Genomic DNA, 17,788 nt, shown 5'->3' with positions numbered 1-17,788 from the left:
GCGCTTCCAAGGCAGACGTTGCATCAGCCAGGTGTGCAGGAAGCGGCGGAGAAAAAGCAGCTGTTGACGAGGGGGCTGTCGGACGGAGGCCGCTTCAGGAATCTCATGGAAAGGACGACAGGAAGGAGAGAGACGCTCCGCACACAGAACAAGCTTCATCGGCTTCAGAAAGCCTTTGTGCTGGGGCTCCGGACCTGGCCTTTCTCCCAGAGATGATGCAACACTAAGGAACAAGGTCTGTGCCAGAGAAAACTATTCACAGGCTATGCAGATGGCAAGGCAGCCAAAGGCTCTGGGATCAAAACATGCCAGAGTCCCCCAGGCCCGGCAAGCCCCCCCAGGCCTTCCTTCGTGCCCTTAGGATTCTCCATTTCACACTGCAGCCTCGCTCCTAGCACGACCCCGGCTTAAGGCAGAATGAAGAACTTTGCAATGGAGAGAAAGAAGTAAAAAAAAAAAGGATGTTTTAAAGTCCTGCAAAAATCACAGCCTGTTCTCTGATCTGTTGGGAGGGAAGAGATGGGGAAAAGACTGAGCTCAAAGCCTCCAATCTCCCACACAGGGATCCTCCCATCACCGCGGCTTGCCAGCGCACGCCTGAGCTCCCCAAACACGTAGGGCAGCTCTGCGCTCGCCGGCAGCCTCGGCCTGCTCTCACACATCAGGAAACCACGCAGGGACTGCCCAGGCAGCCATGGCAACATCACACAGTGTGGCAATTATGGAGCCGCAGCTCCCACGCGAAGGTTCAGCCCTGCTTTCCATTACAGGACTCGTTTTGACCCTTCGCCCCTGCCCAAAGCATCACCGAGTGCCATTCCAGCTCCAACCGGGCCTCTGTGGTCTGTGACTGGCAAGTTTTGCAGCCTTGCACCTGGGCTCGATATCATGCAAATACATTTTTCTCCGTGTTGTAAGGAAGTTACTCCAGGCTTGTGTAACGCTCTTGAGCCACGTTCCACAAACACAAGTCTGTCTGATGGGCCTCGAGTGAGAAATCGGGTGACAAAATTCACCTGCAACCCATGCTGCACATGGCAAGAGTAAGATCCATTACCGAGCTACATAATCACTGTTAGGCATTAAAATCGAGTGAATTTTACAGGATTTTGGCAATATTCCCAGGTTGAGATACGTTTCAAGACTCAGCCCACTGCACTGTCCCACCACATCGCCATCTCAGGGACATCTTTCTAGGAGACATCACCAACTGTAGCACATGCCCAGGACCTGGTGCCCAGTTGCACTCATGGTCATGTAAGATGGTTCTGGGACCCCTAGCAAATTCACATATTTCTGGCAAATGTGCTTTTCCCAACCCAAAACCTGTTAGAGAGCAGACTGAGTCAGTAGGACAGTGGTGGAGAGCACTCATGAGGCCCAAAGGCAGCATCAGCCAAAAACCCTTAGCTCCCCTTCTGGGGCTTCCAGCCACTCAATGATGCTGAACAGTGTCCAAGAGATGTTCTTTATCATGTTTCACTTTTCTGGATGAGTTGCATCTCACATTATATGGTATTTTGGCACTGGTAAGATATGCACTGGTCCCAAAATGCAGGTACTACTGACTCAGCATGCCTCACCTCTGCATGTTGGATCCTCCATGAAGAGAGGATGTTCACCCAGTAGTCAGATTTACAGAATAAGACAGCAGCCAGCAATACATTGGCCCAACCAGATTTAAGGAATATAAATTTTTAAAAGTCACTTTGGTATGTTTTTTCTGTGAAACATATAATATAATATAATCACAGATTTGCTCTTACAATTGCAGAGAAAAAGGTGTAATGCTTATTCAGGAAACTCCCAAATACCTACTTCCTAACTGCTGGCAAGAAATGCAAAGCTTGGCGAGACAGTGCTGAGAGCCATGATCACTTTTTTGAATAGCCCATTTTTTTATTAACAAGATAAAAAGCAGATAATCCAGTTGAACACATTTTCAAAGTAAATGCAGATGACCAGAAATTAGCAGTCAAACACCTGCAACCAGTGACTGAAAAAAGACAGAAATCACTTAAACCTGACTTATTTCTGATGACTTGCACATAAATTAGTAATTTCTTCCTTTGAGAAGAGCACAGCACACCAACAACCACCTTAACTGCTTGTGGGTGGTAACACAGGAGCATTGACATCAAACAGTTGGCCAAGAGTGCTCACCTAAAGCTCACACGAAAGCCATGCTGAGTGAGTGGTTCTGTAATACATCCTTGTAATGCTATCTGCTACCTCCATCTTTTTTGAATGTTGAATTATGAGCAGAGTAATACATTCAGGGTATTTTTCATGATTATCATAAATGCAACTAAGCACATGTATGTACAACCACAGGATGAAACAAAGAGGTTGAAATGAGAAAAGTTGCTCAGGCTGAACAGACTGACAGCCCTTCTCCAGCAGGTCCTCTCCATCAGCCTTGTGATGCTGTGGAGAGGGGGACAGTGACACATCTGAGAGGGAAGACAAGGAAGAGGCAGATTTCCCTACTCTTAAACTGAGCCCTTACAACCTCTTTTGTGTGCAGCTGTGACTTTTTCCTGCAAGCTGCTCCTGCAGGTTAAGGCAGACAGGGCTGTCTGGACAAGGTGAGTAGCAGGGGTTGCTGCACTTGATCTCGAAGCTGGAGGTCTTTGCTTTGTGCTGTGTAGTGCCCCAACACGTTCCTGCAGTTTGCTATCCCTCTAGCCCTAAGCAAGGAAACTTCCAGCTGCCAGACAACTTCTTTCCCACCTCAGAAACAGCACAATTTATGTGACAAATTGATAGAAAATGTTCAGAAAAACGTTCAGCTGCCTTTTCTTCCATAGGACATAGAAGCATTTTCTTACTGCACAGCTGCAGAGGTGACAGCAATGGGGCTCCTCCCTTACTGGACCTGGAGGAGGAAGAGAGGAGAGGCAGGAATGCAGCCACACAGGAGAAAAGAGCAGCCCAGGTAGCTCAAGGTCCTCCTCTGCACAGGCAAGGACGAGCATGCACTCAGGCAGAACCAACCGCGAGAGCTCCACCTGCACAAAGCAGCAGATTTTAAGAGCTACCAGCAGGGAATTTAAGAGCTCTGCATGTCTGCAAAGGCATCTGGAACAAGGTAATCTATGGAAATACAGAAACTTGGCAGCCATCAAGGGAGTGGTGGAATGCACAACTGCAAATAAAAAGTAGAAGCATGATCTGGAGCCATTACCAAACTGAGTCACTCAATTCCCCAGGTGAATTTACAATGTGATGGACAAGTAGAATTGCTAAAGTACTCTCATTTGGACAGCATGAAAACCAGCAAACAAGTGCCATCAGAACACCACTTCTTACAATTATTTGTTTCAAACATAAATAAACTTTCTGAACAAGTCCAGTTAACTTGAGAGATAGATAATATCCTACATTCATTTAAGAATGAAACCTACCAGGAGAGTTTGTGCTTACTATCAGAAGAATTATAATCATATTGCCATTGTGCAATTTTTTTCATACTGTTTCTAAAAAAGGATGAGAAAGATTTACAGACTTCTGCTGCGGCCAACCGGAATGCAGGAATGCTCATCTGAATACCGTGAGTGTACACAGTTACATCAGGGCTTCTCTGTAGGGGCTTTCAGAAAGCCTTAACCATATCTTAAACATCTGAAGAAACACAGTATGGGAAAGAGCTGCGTTCCAGTGATGCAGACCACAAAGCATTAAATTTCAGAGTTCCCTTCACATCTCATGTGTGTTATGCAAGGCAGTATTCTAGCACCAGCTTAACTATTTCTCCTCTAAATTCATCTTAATTTCACGATCTTGGCTGTGACTGCAAGTTCATGTACCTGAACTTGCACCAACTGATCATGGCACAAAATCTCCAAAGATTCTTAAACCCCAGTGTCAGGAAAGGCATATTATCATAATTTTAAAAAATAAATTGCAATGTATTTTCTCCAAAAATAACTAAGTTGGGCCTTTCGTAAAAGACTAAGATGAATGTTTGCTCCTTTCCCCTTGTCTGTAAACAAATCTGATGTTTAATTACTATCATTGCGAAGAAACTGTACTTCAAAATTGAATTTGTCTAACCTCAGTTGATATTGCTATGTCTTTGTCAGCAAATCTCACAAGTCCTTTTACAGAAAGATCAAGTCCTCTCTCAATTGTCTTTTCAATAAGCTGAGTAAGTTGAGCTCCTTTAAACCTCACATCATGAGGCTTATTTTCCAGCCCCTGGATCATTTCTGCAGCTGTCCTTTGAATTCTCTCCTAATACACTGGCATTCTTCTTGAAGCATGGAAACCAAAATTCAATTCCAGTATCAGTCTCAACACTGCTGTGTTTATAAGATTACTTATTTTGCCTCACATTCCTTTCCCCCACTTTTTCCCCTTCCTCTTCAATATGTCCAGGAATCACATTAACACTTTTAAATAAAATAATGGCCCAAGTACAATGTAGAGGCAACAAGCTGTAAAGACGTTAAAGCCCTTTGAGCTACTGCTTTTCAAGACGCTGTTTCACAATTTATAGGTGGGTTTGCTGTTTTGATAACAAATGCATCACCTTGCATCTGGATGCATTCACATCTTTGGTTGAAATGTGGCAAAACAATTCAGAGATCCCTAAATATACTTTATTACCCACTAGCACCTCTCTAGTGATCAAGAATCATCAAATATTTTATGCTATGCAGATAAAAAGAATCTAAAGAATAGTGAATTAAAATCTGATTTCATCTCACAAACATCTATAAAGCTAGGTGTGTCCTTGCCAAGTTCCAGTCTCAGATATTTCAGGTCTCCACTGTTAATGCAATTTCTCCAGCATAAACATTTCCAGTATCAGAGTATGGCCTTCTTCCTCCCATCTTTTGCCCTCTCCACCTAAAACAGGCATGTCCCCCCAGACCTCCTACACCCAGTCTTGCACTCAACCACTGAATAATCCAGATTTGAAGGGACCACTGAAAGTTAAACTGACTGAAACACTGTCTCCCTACCCCCAAAGCAGGGGCCAACTTGGATCAGTTGCTCAGGGCATTGCTCATTTCTTCTCCAGGGTCACTAAGTCTTTGCGTAACTATGTATTTTAAGGCCAAAAATAACCTTCTGATGATCTGACTTTCCACCTAACAAAGAATGGAAAATCTCACCTAGTCATTTTTACACTTGGCATTGCAGTTTACATGAGAGCTAGGCCATGTTTGTCAAACACAGCCTGAAAAACAGTATATGGATTTACCACAAAAATCATGCAATGCACTGCAGCCTTGAGGTCCCCAAGCAGCATCAACCCAAGCCATTAAGTCTTCACAGTGAGCACAGTGTATCTGTAGTTCTTATGAAAAAAAACTGTAGAACTTTTATTTTAGAACTAAAACTACATCAAACACTTTCTCAGAAGCCTTTGAAGAATGGCTCCAACTACCCAAGTGAAGCACAGCTCCAAGTACCCCTCCTAAGGAGACCTTCCCTTGCATACATATGTGACTGAAGATGCCAGCTTCCCCAGTTTCATGAAATGTGTATTAATGGGAAATGTATTGACAGAATTTTAAAAGTCATCTTCCATGTCCACAGTCATAAGATTTATCAACATCTCTCTTTATCAATACATTTATTTAACAACACACTCAGCAGTGTTGCTGCTGTACAACATCAGTTTTCTTGACTACTTAAACAAGGCTGTCCATCATCCCTTAACTAGCACAGAATATCTCTCGACTCACACATGCCAGTTCCTACAAAGCTTACAAGTTCCTGCTTGTCACTAAGAAAAATCTCCCCCACCCCTCCAAAACCTCCATAATTATATAAACAAAGGACCTGTGTGGAAACACATTTATCCATATAAAAGCATTTCATAATGTCAAGTTATCCCCCTTTCCTTGAAGAACAGCTATGTGAAATCCCAGTGACTAAGAGCAGGGCTGCATGTAATGTAACAGCAGGAACTACTACACTGAAATTAGTAACATTAGCCAAGATCCTGTGATCTCCTCACCTTACATTCTTCCTCAAACATCAATTTTTGGCCCTGTCACAGGCGAACAAAACCTTCAGTCTGATTCAAGAGTCACCCCTGTTCTCACGTTACGTTCTCTGCTCTCCTGTCTGGAATTATTAGTGCTGTATTCTCTGCCAACAGCAAGGAATCTCTCTAAGCTTGAAAAAAATGTGGAACAGAATAAAATAAAAAAAATCCCATCACATGAGTAAATGAGGCTTGACAGTATGATGGATGCTGCAGGTTCCCAAGTATGAAGGTACTCCTAAGATGATGCCTTGCGCCTGTTACAGCTTCATATCTTCACACAGGCATAAAAGGTTTGCCGCATTCAGGAGGGAGATGCTCAACTATTTAGACTGGATGCATTTTATATAAGACTGAAGATGACTAAGTCACAGCTGGACAGATTATGTTCTAGAAACAAGTTACTTGTTCCTCCCTGTACCTTAAACAACAGCATTTCCTCATCTGCATCTTTTCTCCTTTCTCTTTCAAACACAAGACGTTGAATTCTCACAAGAAAAAAACAAACCAGCCTGGAAATATTCAGGGCAATGTGCTTTAACCAAAAGGAATTTCACATGCACCACTCATAGGGCTAATTTGATTTTGTCATTATGGAAAAACTGAGAACTATTGAGACCTCAGCTGGGTAAGAGTTGGATAGGAGAATGATCTAAACACAGAAGGAAAACAGCACAGACAAGAATTATCTTCCTGAGTAATGCAGATAGATTTTGTGCACACTACATATCCAAACACAGTTTGCCAAAGTACTCTGAAGGCCCCTTTACATAGCTTATCAGTCCTGTGGCTACAAATCAGTAGCAGCATTGTTCATAACCCAAACTACCTTGGAGCATTACAAAACTAGTGAAAACAGACAGGGAAAACACCCTGGCTCATAGTACCATGCTTCCCCATCATCAACTCACACAGATGTTTTCACCTGTATCCACTACGCAATGCACTCCCCACCACACCTACTAACAGCAGTATTAAAACCACTGACAGCTTCACTGAAAGAAAGTGAACGTACATAGAGAAGGAACACAACACTACAGAACATGGACATGTAGGCAGAGGTGATGACTGGTGTGGGTGAGAGAGCCACCTAAAACTGCAATTAGCACCACTAGACCAAAAGCCAAAAACACCCCCAAGCCAAATATGTAGTGCATCCACACTGCTTATAAGATGTCCTATGCAAGTCCTTTTTTGTGCCTTAATATTTTTACCAGTAAAATCAAAATACCACTCCTGAGATGTCACATACAATGTTTCTAGACATGAAAGCCAGGGCTGTATCTAGATCAAAGCAGAACAGGTGTGGGGGCCCTTCATCTTGCCAGCACTTCATCTTGAACTTTCAGGGTGAAAAACATTTCAGCCACTGGCCATTTCACATGTTCAATTCCTGGTCAGTAAAAGCTAAGGACCCACACACATATCCTGGGAGGGAAGCGTCAGACTTCAGAAATCAGCAATGATCAGTGTAACTGCAGAGATTTTAACCTAAGCTAAATGATACCTTTTCAGTACTAACAGAATTTCATAGAAAGTCCAATTGTTTAAGACAAATTTCTACATTTTAAAATCATGTACCATTTCAGTAAAACCATCTCTCAACAACTTCAGCAAAAAGTTTCCAAAATTTTTAAAATATGTGTCAAAGCTACTTTTTTCCTCCTTCACAACCTTCTCTTCATGTGAAACTGAAAATTTTAGAATTCCTTTCAAGTATTGCCTCAGCCCAGTGACTCTCATGGGAACAGACTGCTTCACTATTACTCAGAAAAAGGAATGACGCCTAAACTCTGACACTGGAAGAGCAACAGAAAGCTACAAACTTTGCTTACAGGAACAGCCTGCTCCCCATCCATCTCTGCTGTGCGACACTGTTTAAAAACTGTTAAAAAAAAATTTTCAAGTGAAGGATTTCACGGAGAGGAACCTGGTTACACTTTCATACGGTTCTGCAAAAACCATGGAACTTAGATGAACATTTGAACATCCCATTTCATTCTCCCTGGGATTCTCTTTCCACGTGTGATTCAACAAATTTCTGCTGACCAGCTTCAAGCTGACAGTCCCAAGCTGCATCCAAGAGAGGCTTAACTAATGACTGCAGGTTTCAATGCATAGTCTCACTTTTAGAACATGCTAGTGCTTTATTCTTTATTAATTTATTACTGCTGTCTGCACATGTAAGACTTAGAAATGCTGGAGCAGGAAACAGGAACTGTGACACATCAATTTCAACTCTTGTGTTGTTCCATGGCAGCCTGTGGGGAAAGTCTTTCCCCAGTTTGGGAGTTTTTAATCTTCTTACAAATTCTGTACCTGAACATTTCATAAAAGATACTTTGAACCTATAGTGGCCAAAGAGAATCCACCAGAGATCAAACCTGTGTTGTTAGATGCAAACACTTCTGTGCTCAGCTTCTTGACTTTGAGCACACCATGCTCCAAGTATTTCAGGAGCTAAGCTGAAAGGTAACAAGCACCACTCTCAGCAGCACTGATGGTGATTTCCACAGGTGTGGAAAGAATGCCAACAGCCTTGGGACTTGGGTATCCAAGTGCCTCCCACCTCAGGCAGAGCAGGCAAGAAACATCCCCTCCAAACAGCACCACTGCAGGGTAGAGTTAAGGTATTTCCTTTGCCTATCTCACAAGTCACAGCTTTAACCTCAGCAGAGATCTTCCTACTGATAAGGGACATATCTAAAGAGACAGATTTGGGATGGCATACCCCAAAAGGCAACGTCCTAGAATAACTTTCCACCTCCTGCCCAGCCTGTCACAGATAAATGATGTGTTCCAAGCCTGAGACCTTAGCCTGGGGCATGGGTGGGGAGCAGACAAAAGCACTCAGATGGAGTCCCCAGAGCTCTCCTTACACATCACCCAGTGCTCACCTGGGCGTTCAGCTCCACACTGCAAAACCTCACAGCTGCTGTCGCTGTAAAGATAAGGCAGCACATACACTCTGCTTGGTTCTCTTATGGCAAAATGATTGATTTGGGGCTATTTGCAAATGTTTTCATTAAATAAAAGATTACCCTTGCAACAGATGAGATTTCTTGCTTATGAGACATACTGCTCACACCCATCATGAATTTTTTTTGCACAGCAATACACGTTTGGAGATGTCATGACATGCTAACATTTAAATACCTTTATTCAAACACAAACAGCCAAAATGCTGCCTCAAGTTCTGTTAGACCAAGTAGTCTCACTAGGTTTGAGACAAAGCCTCAGCTTGCAGTGAGCAGACAGAGCAGCACACAGGATCTGTGTGCACAGACAATTGCTTTATTTCAAATTCGCTATAACCAAGTTTTCCATATTAAAGAAATAGGATTGAAGTTTCTGCTGCAACTGACCTTGGCTGAATTACATTTTTGTGTTGTTCCAGTCATACTTTATTTATTTTCAGTGAAGTTATATGGAATTCACACCATGATCTTTTTTTATACATTTGACAGTGTATCTTCAGTAATTTATAATTTTCTGCACACCTTGATATTTCATTACCCGTAACAACTGGCAAGCAAATACAAAACAAAGACTTTCTAATTCCAAGGTAAAAAAAAAAAAATATATATATATCTATATATAAGAAGCATTGTGTGGTGCATTTACTTACACAGATTAGTAATATTTTTATACTAATTAACTTTTTTCCGTCTTCCAAAATGAGCCATCACTCCAGCTTTCAGCTGTATTGACTTTCTGCAAAAGTATTTTGCTGGTTTGAAACAGTTAAGCACCAAGCTTAGGCTGTAACACTTCTCCACCATCACAGATCAAGCCTACATTAAAACCCACATCTGACCAGCTTCTCAAACAAACAAGAACAGATGAAGGCAAGACTACATCACCAATTTTCAAGCAGGGAGCTAAGGGCTTGTCTAAATAAAGCGCTCCACACACAGTGATCGAGGGCACAAACTCAGGGACTGGCACAGGTTTGTCAGCATGCAGGGATGGTGGCTCGCTCTCCTTTCAGAGGAGTGTGAACTTACAGGGGACAGCCTGAGCTGGCCACGCTGGGTGCGGCACCGAAAGGCGGAGACCCTGTTCCCCTTCTCCGGTCCCCACCACATCCTCTGCACTTCCACCCATATGCTCTCCCCTATTTATTTTGTGAGGGCTCTGGATGCCTGACAAGTCTCTCAGTGAGCCAGTTCAGTTCACTATCTTGGCAAAAAATAATCCAGCAAAACCCAAAACATAAAATAACCCCAACACAGCTTTCTGCTGGGTTAGCAAGCCGGAGGAGTTCAGGAAAGGAATCCAGCAGGAACCAGAGCTGGCAGACAAAAAAGGCAGAACTCCCCGTTGGGTGAGAGAGCAAGGGGGAACAAAACTTCCCCCATTCAGCAGCAGAGCAGTTGGATATGCTCAGCTGTCTCGTGTAACTTCACCCGGAGTAACCTCGCTCGCAGGGTGCAGTTCTGCAATAGTTTCAAGCTGACTTCAGCTGGCACGGCTTCAGTGCAGCCTCCCCATCCCTCCCTGCACTGGTGCTACCCTGACCCCACAGTCAAGCAGTTCAGGCAGAAGCCAGCAGAAAACTCTTCCTTTCAAAAATGAAATGCACTTGTTTTCTGAATGGTAATCTTCCTGAATAGTTCACTACTGGGGCAGGCATGGGCCAGAAGAGAGGCAAAAGTGACATTGGGAAGAACAGGGCTGTCAGCCTGAACTGCCAAGGAACACAATTGTGCACCAAAAACCTGCACAAAGCTGTACAGTGAATATACTGTGCGTCACGAACACCCATTCCAGTTTAACACACAAATTTCCATATACAAGCAAAGCCTGAGGTGGAAATTAGAAGAACCGCACAACAAAGCGAGTTTGTGACAAGCTCAGAACCTGACTTTCACCCTGAAAGCATCCTTGTTCCCTCTTAACTTCCAGGCCATCTCAAACCCCAACATCCTTAAGTTCATAAAACTGCAAGAGAACTCTGAACCAGCAAGCCAGTCTCCTCTGCAGTCAAACAGAGCCTACTTTACTCCATCAAGCAGTCATCTTTTCTTCAAAGGTTCACTTCAGATGTATTTATACAGGAAGCTTCCAGATCTTAGCTGTAGTGAAAGTTAATCTACAGCCACATTACTGAAAGCATTCTTGTAACATTATAAGCTATTCAAATTCAATGCCACTGAAACATAGCAAATAATGTTTTAGTGTCGTTAAAGGCCACACAAATGCAAAAGGCTTGTGCACTCTTCCAAGTATCTATAAATTGATAGTGCAGCTCAGGTTGAGGCATGCTATTTTAAGGGCTCCATGTTGAACCCCCAGGGCACTTCAGTTTCCCAAATCACTGGTTCTCAAACTTTTCCCAGTGTGCTCCTTCCTGCCTACAAGCAAGGATACGTTCTCACCTCCTCACTCTCTCCCATAAAAACAGTTGAGAACTGCTCCTTGGCAGCAGTTTCCACACCAGCATCCTGCAGGGGTTCCAGTCCTAAAATCTGACTTAAAGCATTCCCAGAAAGATGTAATTTGGGCAGAGGCAGCGCTGGGAAACATGACCACACTGAAAAATATGCCTCTGTTCCCATTCTCTGCACTACCTGGAGCTGTGATGAGAAGTTTCAGTCTTCCTGGTCTTATCCTTCCACCAGCTATAACCTCCACACCTCCCATATTCTGCTCCCAGAAGCAACTTCTGTCCTACAGTGTGAGCAATATTGTCTTATGTGGGCTTCCTTATCCAAATAAGACCATCAACGTAATCCTCAAAAATTCTCTGCCACTTATTTTCATGATTCAAAGTCATGCAAAACCAAGAGGCCACATAATCTGATGCCAATGAACTAAAACTCCAAGCGGCATCCTCTTTTTCTCTTTTTTTTTTTCCCTTTACTGAATCAGTAGCAGCAGGCATGTTCTGTTAAAAAGTTCGGTGGCAGGGTCTCACACGCCTTCCCTATCAACAAGTTGCATTTCAAACTGCTTGCTTTAAAGTCAAGAAAGAAAGAAAGAAAGTATCAGAAAGAACTTCAAACTGTTTTCCAGGTTGCTGGCACGGTCACTGAAAACATTTTGTCCTATAAATCAGCAAGGCTGCAGAAGAAAACTCTGGTATGAGTTCTGTGAGGACAACAGGAATAGGCCTGAGTCACTAAATGAGCAGCTACCAAATCCAGACAATATCTTCTTGTCAATGTGTATGATTGCAATTGTAATCATGTTCTAAATATGAACACATCAAAAGCACCGTGACCTTTCTACTATGAAATTACTTTGAAATATTTTAGGGCATTTTGGTTTTAAAGCTAGCTCACATTCTGCCTCAAAAGGCTGCTTGTAAGTGAAAAAAAAAAAAACAAAACAACACCAAAAAACAAACCCTAGGCTTGTTTAGAACAGGATGAAAACAGAAAAGTTTCCTGCCTTGAAAACTAGATATATCTGAGTGTTTGGGATACCTCCCCTTTGCTAAACTTAGCCCTTCTGTGACCCTCAGGGAGGAATGCAAGACCTGTCTACGTTATCAAGTTTATAAGGATTACACTTTAGCATAAACAACAGACCATTTCTGAACTTCACTCTAAAAGTCAAATTCCTGACCATTTCTCAATGCCACTCTTCTACGTTCCTCTCTCTCAGTCCCCCTTGTTTCTTCATGTTTGGTGAATGTGAGACTATTAGATTCCTGACCACAAAAGAAATTACTTCTCCCGCTCACTAAAAGCTTGCCACTCAAACCGCTGACAAATCCTCCCACATTTTTCCACCTTTAAGTCTGAGTACATCAGTACACTTTGCTGAATATTTCCCATATTGCTCATTAAAATAATTTGGGTTTGTGCATGTCTGGCAGGAGGGAAATAAAACTCACCAAGAAATACTTTATTTCTCAAATATATTATTTAAAATATAGTTTGTTCTACTTGTTTCAGCATTTAAATTAGATTTAAGGATCAGAATTAAGCAGATTTACAATTTAAAGAACCATATTGATGCTCCTATAGGACTTGTGGCAACAGAAACTAGCATGAAGACTATTATTTGCTGAAGGTTTCTTTTTTTGGGCTACAGCTTTTCAAGTTCAGACTCATCAGTTGAAGTGAGGGAAAAATCTCTTTAGCTATTTTTGTTACAGGAAAATACTACTTCACCATTGGCTCGGGAGGGGGGAAGGGGGACGATGAACCAGAACCTCCTGATTTGTCCCATAGACCGTCCTTCAAGACAAAGAGCATCTTTGCTAATTACAGAAAAAAAATTTAAACTAGGAGCAGTTGAAAAACTGTTTCTCAGCATGCTCAGCGGGCATTAGCTGCGATTTCAGCAGCTTAGCAAGTCCCACCCCTGTGTGAGCTCAGCAGGGAGGCCTGGAGCACTGCACATTCTCCCTGCTCAGCAGGGACAGGGGCTGCAGCTCGGCTGATTTGCTACAGGAATACTGGAAAATTGCCACCAAAATAGCAAATCCTGTGGAAAAAAAACCAACCCTAACCAAGATCCCCCAAGCAACTTCAATAAGGAATTAAAAGGAAAAAATGGGGGAAAAAAAAAATCTCAGCTCCCACAGTTTCAAAATGCTGAACTCTTGCTGCATTATGGTCTGGGGCTTTTTCCATGATCAAAATGAGCAAAAGGTTTAGGTTAAGCCAGATTTATACAAACCCCTCCCTAACAATGCAAGTGCAAACTTACTGTGCTAACTCTTGCCACAAGTTGGTCATGGGAGCCAAAGACTGGCTGTAGAATCTCTAACAGCTGTAATACCCATAGCTATTTTTCTTTTAATTTGGAAGAGGGAAAAAAAACTAAATAGACAAGTAAAACACAACACAATTTTTATTTTAAAATCAAATAGCAGCTGAAGTTTCATAGGGGCAACTGAGACTTAACAGCTTACACACTATACACTTAAGCACATTAAACATTTCAACTCAAGCACTGCTACTACATCTTGTACACATAAAGAACAGTTTGCCTATTGCAATCTTTCTCATACACTGCACACAACACAGCATTTCATTGGCAAAATTTCAGAGTTACACACACAAGCAGCACCAGAGTAAAAACACAAATGTGCTTTTGTAACACAGCAATAATGTCATGAGAACAATGATTTTTGAATTTTCAAACCTCTGAACAGTCATTATGTTTGTTTTAATATTGCCAGAATAGATAGAAACATTTTTATCTCATCACATCATTCAACACAAGTTTGTAAAAGTCTGGTCATCCAAAATGGGAGAAAGCACAGACTGGACAGATTAATAAATTACATGTCTGGGACATCACACATTTAGTTCTCCCTTGCACACTTTGCACCTGAAACTTTGAATGAAAAATTATTTTTTTTTACTTCAAGGAACATTTGGAAAATTTAAATCCATTATTGCTGGTTGGGTTTTCTCCCTCCAGAAAAAAAGAGCGTAACTTTTGCATGTTCTGAGATTCCAGTTCAATGCCATCCCTCTCCTGTGTTTTTTCAACTTTGACCTGTTTTAGAATAAAATCTTGCAGTAACTGAGGCTCTTTTAAAAAGTGATTCAAATGTACATGGGATTTCATCACCCCACCTTGCAGTAGGGAAATATCAGACAACATTAGCTAAGGAATATTACTTTCAGGTCACTTGGGATTTGACAGTAAAATGAAGAGCCAGGGCCTTGTCAAAGCAGTGCCAGTTATCCAACAGAATGTGAGGCAATGGACCAATTCCCATTATAACCTACAGAGAGACTGTAAACAACCTACAGAGAGACTGTAAACAAAGACTAAAGGGCCATGAAGATCATTTTCTGTACTTCATTAAAACAAGGAGCAGTTTTCATACTCACAAAATTCAGAGTTCAGTACTGGTGTCATGTCACTCCAGGTTAGGCAGCAGATGACACCTCCAGCCCCAAAGACTGATGTGTTTTAAGGGGGTTAAAACTTGCTCACCCCACCTTGTGAGGCAATTTGTGTGGTACAGATCCTCAAATATAAAAGCTACTCAGAGTTTGGCATCTACCACATGATTGCTGCCAGTCAAGTGGATTTAAGGGCATAATTTAATCTCTCACATTATTCTGGTCCTGGAATTTTTTCCTTCGAGCTCACAGTAATTCTGAGTTGGGTAACTCAGGCCAGGGCAAGGGGCTCCCCATGATAGGTGTTAGTTTACAAAGATGGCAGTGTTTTCTAATGCTAATGTATTCCCATGCTGCATACCTCAACTAACAGTTTCATCTCTAACAAACGAACTGGAATATGCTGATAGCTCTAACTCGACAGCACAATATCATACAGACAGGGGCCAGTGCCAAATGGTTAGTTAAGCAGATAAGAAAGGCACTCATTCTTCCTTAAAAAAAAAAAAAAAAGGAAGCTATTGCAGTCAGGCAGACAGAGTGTGGATGGGAGCTGGCAGATTCCACAATACAGAGTCACGTCAAAAATGGCCTCCTGCAAACTGTTCCTTCCAGCATTTGAGTCAACCGAAAGGGAGGAATCTTTCCCATTATCCACAGGAGTTTTACCTCCCTGCTCCACAACAGAGCAACATTTCCTATACATTTTGACATAAAAGCACGTAAGAAGCTCAGAGAATAAATTGTACTCTGCAGTAGAGGAAAACTCCTCTCCCCACTTTTTGTTTCCAGTCCTAAAGTTGAGTCGGGACTTTATTTTGACAGTTCCCTGGTCTGTGAATGGAAAATCCCTCCTCAGCACTAGCAGGCTGGTGTCTGCTGCACACACCCACTGCACACAGCAGAAATTCCAGTCAATAAGGCAAGTGGGGCCCAGGCGCTGGGAGGGGAGGAAGGAGACATACAAACAATAAGAAAAGCATCTGGCTCTGTTACTGGCTGGGAAGGAGACTGGAGTTCAAAAAAGACACAACTGCAGCCTTCACTTCACAGGAAGATCATATCAATTCTTGCTGCCCTACTTTTCACACAGACCAAAATATGTGGAGAGGGTAACTTGGGGCTTCCAACCCACACTTTATTGCAATTCCATTAACTCAAGAACGGTGGTGAAACCCACCTTGGACATTTTTGTCTCACAGGACCAAAACATATCCCTGCTCCTGCTTTACGCCTGTGGAAACAGCCCAAAAAGTAAAGTCCTTTGCTGAACATGAGTGAGCCGTCCCTCTACCACCACACTAATGGAGGCTGCTCTGCTGTCCTTCCCTGGAGATAGCAGCCAAGTCTAGTGAAGCTTTTCTCATAGCAACCAGAGCTCCAGAGCCAACAGCAGCTGCTGTCACTGCCTTCAACGCTTACCCACAGGATCCAGAGCACAGCAACACCCTCCTCCCTGCACCTCTACAGCAAAAAAAAGCCCTGAATGCCAGCAACAAGATGACTTCCTGGGTCAACCACAAGAAGAAGAAAAAAAGAAATCCTAGTATTTCCTATACAAGTGAAAAGAGGAATCTCTGATTATTGAAAAAAAAAAAAGAAATTCCTTTTTTGGGTTTAGATTCCGGCAGCAACACCCAGCCAGGGTGGGGGCAACTGCCTGAAATCCATAATGTACCAGCACACCATCAGACACCAACATCAAGTTCTTCCCTCACCCAAGGAGAGAGATTCGCCCCCGCCGTACCCCCAACGCTCTCATTACATCATGGCCCGAGCCCGCAGCAGCCCCAGGAGCCCTGCAGCACCCCGTGACCTCTCCAGCCCCGCAGAACACGCTCTGCCCCCCCAGCAGCGCAGCCAGGATCTCAGCTGGTGTCAGAGGAACACGAGGACACGGCCGGGAAGGGGCTGCGAGCCCCCCCTCGCTGCTACACCCATTTCCCCCGCTTGCACAGGGCCACACGCGGCCTCGCCTCTCTCCCTCCCCCGGGACGGCGAGACGCTGCCCGGCGCCGCTTCCCCACTCGGCCCAGCGGTGAACTCCGGTCACCGGCACCCAAGGACGAGCCGCCGGTCGACAGTGACCTTGCCGGTGCCGTCGGGGGTCGGAGCGGGGCCGGGGCGCGGGCAGCGCGGCGGGGAACCCCCCCTGCGCCGGCGGCGGCCGCGGTGACGGGCGAGGAAATGCGGGAGGATCCGCGCTGCAGCCGCCGGCGCCGGGAGCGGGGGTTACGGAGGAAGGCGCCGCGCGGGCACCATGAGAAAGCAGAAAATGCAGGTCAAACACCGCCTCCACCGAGGCCTGGAGGGGCCGGCGGTTCGGGGCGGGCAGCCACAGCCCGGACGCTGCCCTGAGCCGGACAACGACCCCCGCGGCCCCTCGGGACAATGCGAGGACACGGGGGCGCGGAGAAGGCCGGGCTGCAGCGGGGCTTCCCCGCCGCTCGCCTTCACCGACAAAGCCCCACGGCCGCTCCAGCCCCAACTCCGGCCCTGGCACTGCACCGGCCGCCAGCGTCCCGAGCCCGCGCACCGTCGGGCCCGCCATGATGCCCGCACACCGCGCCGGACCGGGTCAGCTCGGGCCGGGCCTCCCGGGGCACGGCGGGGCGCTGCCGACCGGGGTGCCAAGGCAGCGCAGGGCAGAGCGTCAGGCCGAGGGCCGCACAGGAACCCCCGCAGCCGTCCGCCCAGCCGCCCGCCCCAGCGTTCCCTCCCGCCGCCGGGTACGGCCGGTTCCCGCCTGCCCGCGCCTACCTGGCCGGCCCGTTCCCCGGGCCCCTGCGCGGCACCAGGCCCGGCTCGGCGCCACGGCGTGTCCCGGGCAGCCGGCGAGAGCGAGCGCTCAGCCGCGGCAGCGGCGGCCCCTCCCCCGGCGGCAGCGGCGGCTTTTCCCCGGGCCGGGCGGAAACGGCACTGGGTACACGGGGATCCCCGGCGCCGGCGCCAGGGGCGCCCCGGG

General features: G+C 44.9%; 1 protein-coding gene across 3 annotated transcripts in view; it reads right to left on the bottom strand.

Annotated features, from left to right (window-relative positions):
• The window catches only part of SETD5 (SET domain containing 5), a 65,325-nt gene extending 47,541 nt beyond the window's left edge, over positions 1–17,784 (bottom strand). For 2 of the 3 annotated variants that reach the window (XM_077184276.1, XM_077184277.1), the window contains exon 1: positions 17,584–17,784. The gene's annotated coding sequence lies outside the window, so the exon portion shown is untranslated. The remainder of the gene's footprint in view (positions 1–17,583) is intronic. The other variant, XM_054639892.2, reaches the window with a different exon arrangement.
• Between the last annotated feature and the right edge of the window lie 4 nt (positions 17,785–17,788).

Source organism: Agelaius phoeniceus, chromosome 11, assembly GCF_051311805.1.
Source record: "Agelaius phoeniceus isolate bAgePho1 chromosome 11, bAgePho1.hap1, whole genome shotgun sequence".
Taxonomy (NCBI): Eukaryota; Metazoa; Chordata; class Aves; order Passeriformes; family Icteridae; genus Agelaius; species Agelaius phoeniceus.
This window is presented reverse-complemented; position numbering and strand designations above follow the sequence as displayed.